Source organism: Microcebus murinus, chromosome X, assembly GCF_040939455.1.
Source record: "Microcebus murinus isolate Inina chromosome X, M.murinus_Inina_mat1.0, whole genome shotgun sequence".
Lineage (NCBI taxonomy): Eukaryota > Metazoa > Chordata > Mammalia > Primates > Cheirogaleidae > Microcebus > Microcebus murinus.
This window is the reverse complement of record NC_134136.1, coordinates 32191878-32201332: the sequence shown is the minus strand read 5'-3', so window position 1 is coordinate 32201332 and position 9455 is coordinate 32191878. Positions and strand designations below refer to the sequence as shown.

Sequence of the window (9455 nt, the reverse complement as noted above, 5' to 3'; positions counted from 1 at the left end):
CTTGTGATTAGACGATGGTTATGGGTTTTAAGAAAGAATACCCCTGAGTGGAAGTGCCCTTCTTGTCACGTCATATCTGGGGCATACATGATGCCTACGTGACATGGACATGACTGGTGATGTTAACCTTCATCACTTGGTTAAGGTGGTGTCTTGTCAAGTTTCTCCAGCGTACAGTAAATACTTTCCATTCTCCTAGAGAGTATGTCGAGAGAAGGTAAACACTGGCAGGAATTTCCCGGTGAGTCAGGCCCATTTCTACATAGTGGATGAATGCCCTGATGGGGCTGGGGGAAGGAAAGAAGGCAGTTCTACCATTTCCAGTCAACTGAGTCATGGACTCAATGATGGAGTTTGAGGTAAGAGAATGAAGTCACCACCCACCCCATTTCTTCCTGTTTCCTTGGTTTTCCTGACCTCTTATTCCTCCCTGCCACCCCCGCCCCACCCCACTTTATGTGCGAGAAGCGTATTTCCTTTGCGCTCTTGAGGGGCAAAATGAAAGCCTCGTACTATATCTGCCCGACAAGATATAATATGGTGCCAGACGCAAGCCAGCAACTCTGGGATACTCTTGTCTCATGCGTAAGTCACTTCACTCTCTTAGCCTCACTTGGAAAATAGATATTTCTATCATGTGTGCACTCCTTGCTGTCTGGCAGTGATGGCAAGGGACACATAGAAGCAAGTGAACATGAAGCACTCGGTGGATGAGCCAGCATTTCAGTGCCTTGCTTCCTGATCCACCATTCTCGTCATTGGGCACCTCCCATCTTTCTGTCCCCTCTCAAGGAACCCCAAATTCTTGCCTTCTGTCTATGTCCTGTACAGTCACAAAGGGTGGAAATTAAGGGGTGGGAACGGGGCAAAGATTGAGAGAGCAGCAGAGGTGGCTCTTGAAGGACCTGCTAGCTTTTGCTCTCCTCTCTTGGAGGAGTTGGGGAAAAGGAGGACAATCATTGCCCTGTTTCCCCTTGTTCTACCTCCTGTCATGTTCCCTTATTTCTCCCCACAGTTAACCTTAGAGACCTGCTAATCCATTTGACCCCACAGCTTGGCCTCATGGCCCAAAGGACAGGATTTCATCTTCACCATCCTCTTCTTTTTTTTTTTTTTTAAATAGGCAAATGCTCACTTTAATCATAATTCTAAATCATATTCACATTAATGTAGATATTTCCATAAAACAAGAAGAACTGAGTTAAATATTATATGTTTTTTAATGGTTAACATGATTTGAAAATTTTCATTAAAAAGTAATCAGGAGCTGGTTGAAATTCTCATCATAAATATAAAATATTCATTACTATTTTTATTCACAATAAATTCAGAGCCAAGCTTCCTGAAAAGTTATTTTATCTAACATCATGATAGGTATGACTAAGTGCTTGACAGCTCCTGTCCAGAGCACAAGCTTAACAAAAAGTGATTACCTTAAGAAACAGGTCCCCCCCCCCCCCGTTTATATTTACAACAAAAAGGCTACCATTCTTTGCAGAGCTCTTGTTTTATCATGAAATATAGAAAATCAGAGACAAATGTAGATGCAATGGTATCAAGAAAAAGAGCATTTCAAAGCTTTTCCACTTTTATTAAAGGTTTTGACAATGAAGAAAGATTTTATAAAATGATATTAAATTCTATTTGCTATAGAATAACCATCTACTTTTAAGTAGGAGACATATGCCATAATACAGAACCATTTGAATGTATAAAATAATTCTGAATTCTTACTATAAAACGATTTGGCTAAAATACAAAACATCTCTGCAATAAAACTACAATATAGCTTAAGTAGCTTGTAAGATTTCAGAAATGTCTCCTGAAAGAAATGGGGACTTTTCCTTTTGCCACAAAAACTCTGAACAGTTAAAGTTAAGGTGCATAAACCAGACAGAACTAGAAAGGAATATAACATTACCAGAAAAGAATAGCGTGTGATGTGGACTTCCTCCAAGTCAAACTGACAGGAAGATAGAATAGCTCTTCAGAAGGAAATGGCACAAGAAAATAATCCTCATTAACAAATCTCTTACTGAAGTCTTGAATAGCTTTCCAGAGAGCACAATCACAGAATGGGTACAGGTCATTTATATAACATGTTAAAGGATTCCTTTATATTACAATACCCTCCTCAAATATAAACACACTTGTAAAACTGATTCTCTCAATCTGCTACTACACTCTGCTGATAGTGGCACTTAGATGCAAAGGTTTAACTCGTGCTAATCTGGACAAGCCAAGATGGAGACTCTGATTTGGAGACTTAACGAACACTCCTGTCAGTGGGCCGCTATTGTTGCTGCTACTTCCAGATGCCGCTGGTGGCACCCACTTAGGTCTCTTGCTTTCAGCTGAGGGACTGAATATTTGTAATGGCTTTCTAGAGGCCTCTGAAGAAAGAGAAACCTTTTTGAGTACTGAGATTCTGATTTGACAGCAGCTGGAGCAGAGTCTGCTGAAGTCACCAAAGCACTACATTTGCATTTAGATTTCTTCTGTTTCTGTTCTATCAGGGATTTTATCTTCACTTCTTTCCTTTTAATTTCTTTAACTTTACTTTTTCTCATAGTGAAGTCTTCATCATTATCTCCACCCTCACCAAAATCAGAATCATCCTCAGAATCTTCACCAGTTGCAAAGTCTGGTTCAGTGTCATCAGCACTGTCACTATTGCTGCCTTCCAAAAGAATCTTCCTCTCCTGTACCACAGCTTTAGATGCTGCTTTTCTTTTCCTTTGAACACCACGAACATCATCTTCTTTAGTAATTTTATCTAAATCTAAATAATCACTGGCCACACTGCAATTAGAGATATGAGGAGACTTATTCATTGTTTCTGTTTTACTACTGCCACGTCCTTCAATGCTTTTATCTTGAGACTTCTGCACATCAATGGTGACTGTTGGCAGCTCCTTCACTGATAAAGTTAGTGCAACTTCTAAGTCTCTCTGGTAGAGCTTGTCATCTAAAGCCATTCTTTTTTTAGGGGTTGTCTCTTGCAGTGGGATGTCCTTACTCTGGAGAGTCTTCAAGTTAGGTTTTGGGTTGTCTTGTTTTAACTCCCATGGTCTGGATTTCTTGTTTAAAGGTATAGTTGCAGAAACAAAATCATCATCGCTGTCAGAGTCCTTTTCAAACCGTGAGTAATTAACTGGTTTCTTATGTCTCACAGGCCGCACCATGGTCCCCCTTCAAGGCTGGAAATTTGCAGCTCTCAAGTTCTTGTAGGCACCACCATCCTCTTCTTCATCATGAGGGATTGTTGAGTGAGTACTCATAGGGTCCCACACTGGGGAAGTGTAAAACCATCATCTTCCAAATGGGAAGCTGCTGGTTATATTGTGGGGGAGGGCAAGAGGTGGAACCTCATTCCAGTCCTGCCATTAATCTGGAGAGGGTCTTAGTCTCTTTGTGCTGGAGATTGGTCATCTGTGAAATGGGACTCACCATACTTTCTTCACATTGCTGTCCTAATGAGTTAATGGAATAAGCCATATATTTATATAATTATTTCAGTCTGTTTAATGTGGCTATAAAGGAATACCTGAGGCTGGGTAACTTATAAAGAAAAGAGGTATATTTGGCTCATGTTTCAGATAGTTGGAATATTTAAGATTGGGCATCTGCCTCTGGTGAGGGCCTCAGGCTGCTTCTACTCTTGGTGGCAGGCCCTCATGGAGCTGGCTTGTGTGGAGATCACATGGTGAGAGTGGAAGGAAGAGAGGGGGGCAGGTACCAGGCTCTTTAACAACGAGCTCTCTTAGGAACTAATAGAGTGAAAACTCACCACCCTGCCAGGAAGGCATTAATCCAGGGGTCCTCAAACTTTTTAAACAGAGGGCCAGTTTACTGTCCCTCAGACCGTTGGAGAGTGCAGTGCACGTTCCACACATGCGCACTGTGGGCTGGGGATGAGTCAGCTGCTAAGCAGGACAGGCAGTGGAGGCAAAAACACCTGGTGGGCCAGATAAATGTCCTTGGCGGGCTGCATGTGGCCTGTGGGTCATAGTTTGAGGATGCCTGCATTAATCTCTTTATGAGGAATCTGCCCCAGTGACCAAAACTCTTCCCACTAGGCCCCCACCTCCAACACTGGAAATCAAACATGAGGTTTGGAGGGGACAAATATCCAAACCATAGCATTCCATCCCTGGCACTCTCAAAACTCATGTCCGCACATTCAACATAACAGTCTTCTATCCAAATAGTTTCAAAAGTTTTAACTAATTTCAGCTTCAACTCAAAAGGTAAGTTCCTTCCAGCTATGACCTTGTAAAATAAAAAACAAATTATTTACCTCTAATTCACAATGGTTGTACAGGCACTGGGTAAACAATTCTCATTCCAAAAGGGAGAAAGCATCCAGAAGAAAAGGGTAACAGGCCCCATGCAAGTCCAAAACCCAGCTGGGTAGACATTAAATCTTAAAGCTCTAAAATAATCTCCTTTGACTCTATTTCCTACATCCTGGACATACTGGCTTGAGGGATGGACTTTGGAGGCCTGGGGCAGCCCCATCCCCATGGCTTTGCTGGGTGTAGTTCAGGTTGGAGTTTGGTGCCTGCAGCTTTTCCAAGCTAGTGTTGCATTGCAGCTGGTGGCTCTAGCATTCTGGGGTCTGGAAGGTGGTGGCCCTGCTCCCACAGCTCCACTTGCAATTGCCCTAGTAGAGGCCCTCTGTGGTGGCTCCATCCCTGCAGCAGGCTTCTGCCCTGGCACCCAGGTTTTCTGATACAGCCTCTGAAATCTAGGTGGAAGTTGGCAAGCCTCCATGGCTCTTGCATTCTGGGTGCTTGCAGACTTAACACCACGTGGAAGCTGCCAAGGCTTAATGGCTTGGACCTCCAGAGTGGCAGCCTGAGCAGTACCTGGGGACATTTTAGCCAAGGCTGGAGCCAGAGGGGCTGGGATTTGGGGAGCTGCCTCCCTAGGTGGCACAGGGCAGTCGTGCACCAGGCCTTTCCCCAGAAACCATTCTGTCTTCCTAGGCCTCTGGGCTGGTAATGGGAGCAGTGGCCTCAAAGATTTTTTAAATGGCTTTGGGGCATTCTCTTTCATCATCTTGACTACTGGCACCTGGCTGCCTTTTAGTCATGCTATTCTCTTTAGCCAACGGTCCCTGGGCTGCACCCTTGGAATTCCTCTCTGAAGATACTCTTTCCTTCTCTGTCATATGGCCAGGCTGGGAGTTTTCTAAATTTTTATGCTCTGCTTCCCTTTTAATTATAAATTCTGCCTTTAGGTCATTTCTTTGTTGCCTCCACCAAATGTCCTAGTTAGTCGCTCTTGAGTTTAGACTTCCACAAAGCCATACATAGGGCATGGACACTATGCAGCCAAGTTCCTTGCTACTGTGTAACAAGGGTGACCTTTGCTCCAGTTCCTAGTAAGTCCCTTATTTCTATTTGAGACCTCATCGGCATGGCCTTTATTGTCTATGTTTCTGTCAGCATTTTGTTCATAATCACTTAACCAATTTCTAAGAAGTTCTAAACTTTCCCTTGTCTTTTTATCTTCTTCTGAGCCCTCCAAACTCTTCCAACCTTTGCACATTATCCAGTTCCACATTTTCAGGTATCTTTAAAGCAACACCTCACTCCTTGGTACCAATTTTCTATCTTAGTCCATTTAGTGTTGCTATTGTAAAAAGAAAATTCTCAGGGTCACCCCCTAACTCCTTATGCAAAAAGAGAATGTAAAGGCCTTAGGCACCTGTAAGAATTGGCCCTGCAGATCATTCATTAAGGAAATTCCTTGCTAACCTCCCTTAAGCAAGGACACACAAATTATACCTATGTCTAGCATGTAAAACTAAAGCCTATGTGATTCCACACTAATAATGAATTACAAGTTTATTTTATAGATGACAGAACTGGAGAAAACACAGAATCAGACGTTCTTCCACCTCCCCAGGGACATCTACATAATTGACACTTCCTTCACTGGCTTATTTTATGTAAAATGTAGAAGTCTTGGGCCTCACAAGAATGTAACCACTACCTTAGCAGCCTCCCTCCCCTCTTCCTTTTTCCTTCTCTTTGTGTGTCTTTAAAATGCTGAAGGTTCCAACTTCCCGTTCAGAAAGATAGCCACAGCTTGTCTGTGGTTCATATTTTTCCTGGGGGTGTCCTCACAATCTTGGCTTAATAAACCTCCACTGATTGAGATTTTTGCCTCAGTCATTTATTTGGGTTGACACTGTAAAGGAATACCTGAGGCTGAGTCATTTATTTACAAAGAGAACAGGTTTATTTTGTTCATGATTCTGATGGTTAGAAGTTTCAAGATTGGGCATCTGTACCTGGTGAGGGCCTCAGGCTGCTTCCGCTCATGACAGAAGGTGAAGGGGAGCTGGCTTGTGCAGAGATCACATGGTGAGAGAGGAAGAAAGAGAGGGGGGGAGGTGCCAGAGCTTTTTGAAACAACCAGCTCTCCTGGAAAGTGACAGAGTGAGAACCCATTCACCCCCAAGGGAGGGCATTAATTCATTCATGAGGGACCTGCCCACATGACTCAAACACCTCCCATTAGGCCCTGCCTCCAACATTGGGGAACCAATTTCAATATGAGGTTTGGAGGGGATAAACATCCAAACCATAGTGGCAATTTATTAAAATTCTTTCCTCTCAAAATGGTGTTTCTGAGGTTTCTCTAGTGAGGTTACTTTGAGGCTGTGTTGATATTTAGCCATGCTGCCATGACCAGGCGTACACAGGGACCCCAGACTCCCTGCAGGGCAGACCTCAGAGGGCAGCAGCTGATGGGCCTCGCTTTCTTCTCACATAGTTGTTGCCCAGTGTCTCTGCAAAGAAGTTATACCACTCTGCCCTCCCCCAGCAGTGTGTGGTGTTCTCATGACTCTACAATTTCAATTTAAACAAAAGACAGCATAATACATACTCACTGATCAGATTCTCTTGACAAACTCTAGAATTATTCCAGAATATATTCTGAGGGATAATGTGGAACCATTATATTTGCATTTAGAAATGCACATGTGAAACATGTCATTTATAATGGAAATAGATGGAGAAAAATGAAGAGTAGTCTATCATTCCAACAATTGGATATTGCATTAGCAAATATTAATAATGTTGGGAAACTCATTATTGCACAGATCTGTAGAAACAGGTGTTCATGTTACAGTTGCTTGGCATACACATTACTAAAGAGATTTAAAATTTCAACTAGATAGTAAGTATTAAAAATGTTAAATGCTCATGATCTTTGCCAAAGCAGTCCTACTTGTGGGAACTTCTCTAGATACAGCCTGGGGAGGCCTCTGTCATCACTCACGTGTCCCCATTGCTCAGGGTGGAGCTGACCATTTCCCTAGCTGGCTTCAGGACCCCTGACCCTGCTCCATCCAGCCTGCCATCCAAACAGGAAAATGGGTCTCAAGGCTGGATGCCAGCCTCTGTGAACTTTCCCTGGATCTACCCTAAACATTAATATGGAGCAGTGCTCAGGTCCCTACTACTAGAGTGACCTGTAGACTCTGGCCTCATCCTGGTGTGGGAGAAATTTTCTTCCTCTCCCTACTAGGTACAAGCAGCACAGCCCTTTTCTTTTTTTTGAGACAGAGTCTCGCTTTGTTGCCCAGGCTAGAGTGAGTGCCGTGGCATCAGCCTAGCTCACAGCAACCTCAAATTCCTGGGCTCAAGCGATCCTCCTGCCTCAGCCTCCCAAGTAGCTGGGACTACAGACATGCGCCACCATGCCCGGCTAATTTTTTCTATATATATTAGTTGGCCAATTAATTTCTTTCTATTTATAGTAGAGATGGGGGTCTCGCTCTTGCTCAGGCTGGTTTCGAACTCCTAACCTCAAGCAATCTGCCCGCCTTGGCCTCCCAGAGTGCTAGGATTACAGGCGTGAGCCACCGCGCCCGGCCAGCCCTTTTTTTAAATTTAAGTTTTCACAAAAGATGGAGTAAATGTTGGCTTCAGACAGCTTCTGCTTTGGGCCCTGCCATAAACCTTCCATGAGGCAAAGGGAAGGGGCACCAAGCCTGGTTCCCTGCTGGAAATTCAGGGAAGGTGAACACAGGGAGATCAGAGATTAACTTCCTCAACAGTATGTGTCCTGATTTGCTAAAGATCTGCCACCAGCAACTCAAGATGCCCAGGCTGGCAGGCTCTATCCCTGGCTCTGGCAGTGTGTGTGGTGAACAACCTCTTTGCCTTCTGTCTCTGTGGTTAGGAGTTTGTGCTTTGTACTTACATACATCCATGAAGAAAGGATCTTGATACCTCACCAGCAGGGTTGTCATGAGATTAAATTCAGACATTAACATGAAGAACCTGGAGCTGGACCCCTCTAAGTAATCTGTATCTTAAATAGAACGTGTCTTTCCTCTCTGGAGCAAGGTATTCATAGGACAACTTGACCTGCCCCTCAACCAGGATCCCTTAACCAGCATGCACATCAGCATCACCTTGATAAGCCTTTTCTATGCCCTTGTAAGAAAATTCCTTTGTTGGTGGAAATAGGACTTCTGCATCAAATGCCATTCAAGTTATTAAGCCCAAATATGGGCCTTAGAACATGGATATGCCACTGTGGCACCATTAGTGTATAGGAAAATTTATTTCCTTTTATTTCTCCAACACTAGGTATCACCAGCTTTTGTCTTTTTTTTTTTTTCAATCTGATCTGCTCATTGTCCCCAGACCTGACCTGCTTCATTGGAAGGGTCCTTTCAGATGGTGATTAAACTGACATTCAGGCTTGGCTTGGTGGCTCATGCCTGTAATCCCTGCACTTTGGAAGGCTGAGGCAGAAGGATCACTTGAGGTCAGTAGTTTGAGCCCAGCCTGGGTACCATAATGAGGCCCTGTCTCTACAAAAAAATAAAAAAATTAGCCAGGCATTAGTGGTGTGAGCCTGTAGTCCTAGCTACTCAGTGGGCTGAGGCAGAAGGATTCTGAACCCAAGAGTATGAGACTACAGTGAACTATGATCACACTACTGCAGTCCAGCCTAGGTGACAGAGTGACATCCTGTCTGTAAAAAAAAAAGTTTAATAAATCTCATTCACAGGCTACTCACTTAGGGTTGCCAGATCTAGCAAATAAAAATACAAAATGCCCAGTTGAATTCAAATTAGCAAATTACATGTCACATCCAGAGAAACAGAACCAATATGATGTGTGTATACACACATGCACACACACAGATGTATATGGGGAGAGAGAGAGAGAGAGAGATTAATATTGGCTCACAACATTATGGAGGCTAGAAGTCCAAAATCTGCAAGGTGGGCTGGCAGACTAGACATCAGAGAATATTCAGTGTTGCCGTTCAAGTCTGAAGGCCATCTGATAGAATTTTTTCTTACTCAGAGGAAGTCAGACTTTTGCTCTATTCAGGCATGAGGTCTGCCCACATTATCAAGGGCAATCTGCTTTACTCAGAGTCCACCAATTTAAATGTTAATTTCATCTGAAAAC

The 9455-nt window shown here is 43.5% G+C and overlaps 1 pseudogene; it reads right to left on the bottom strand.

The window, feature by feature from the left end:
* Positions 1-2178: 2178 nt before the first annotated feature.
* LOC105884190 (RAD51-associated protein 1 pseudogene) lies at positions 2179-3185 on the bottom strand (annotated as a pseudogene).
* Positions 3186-9455: the final 6270 nt, after the last annotated feature.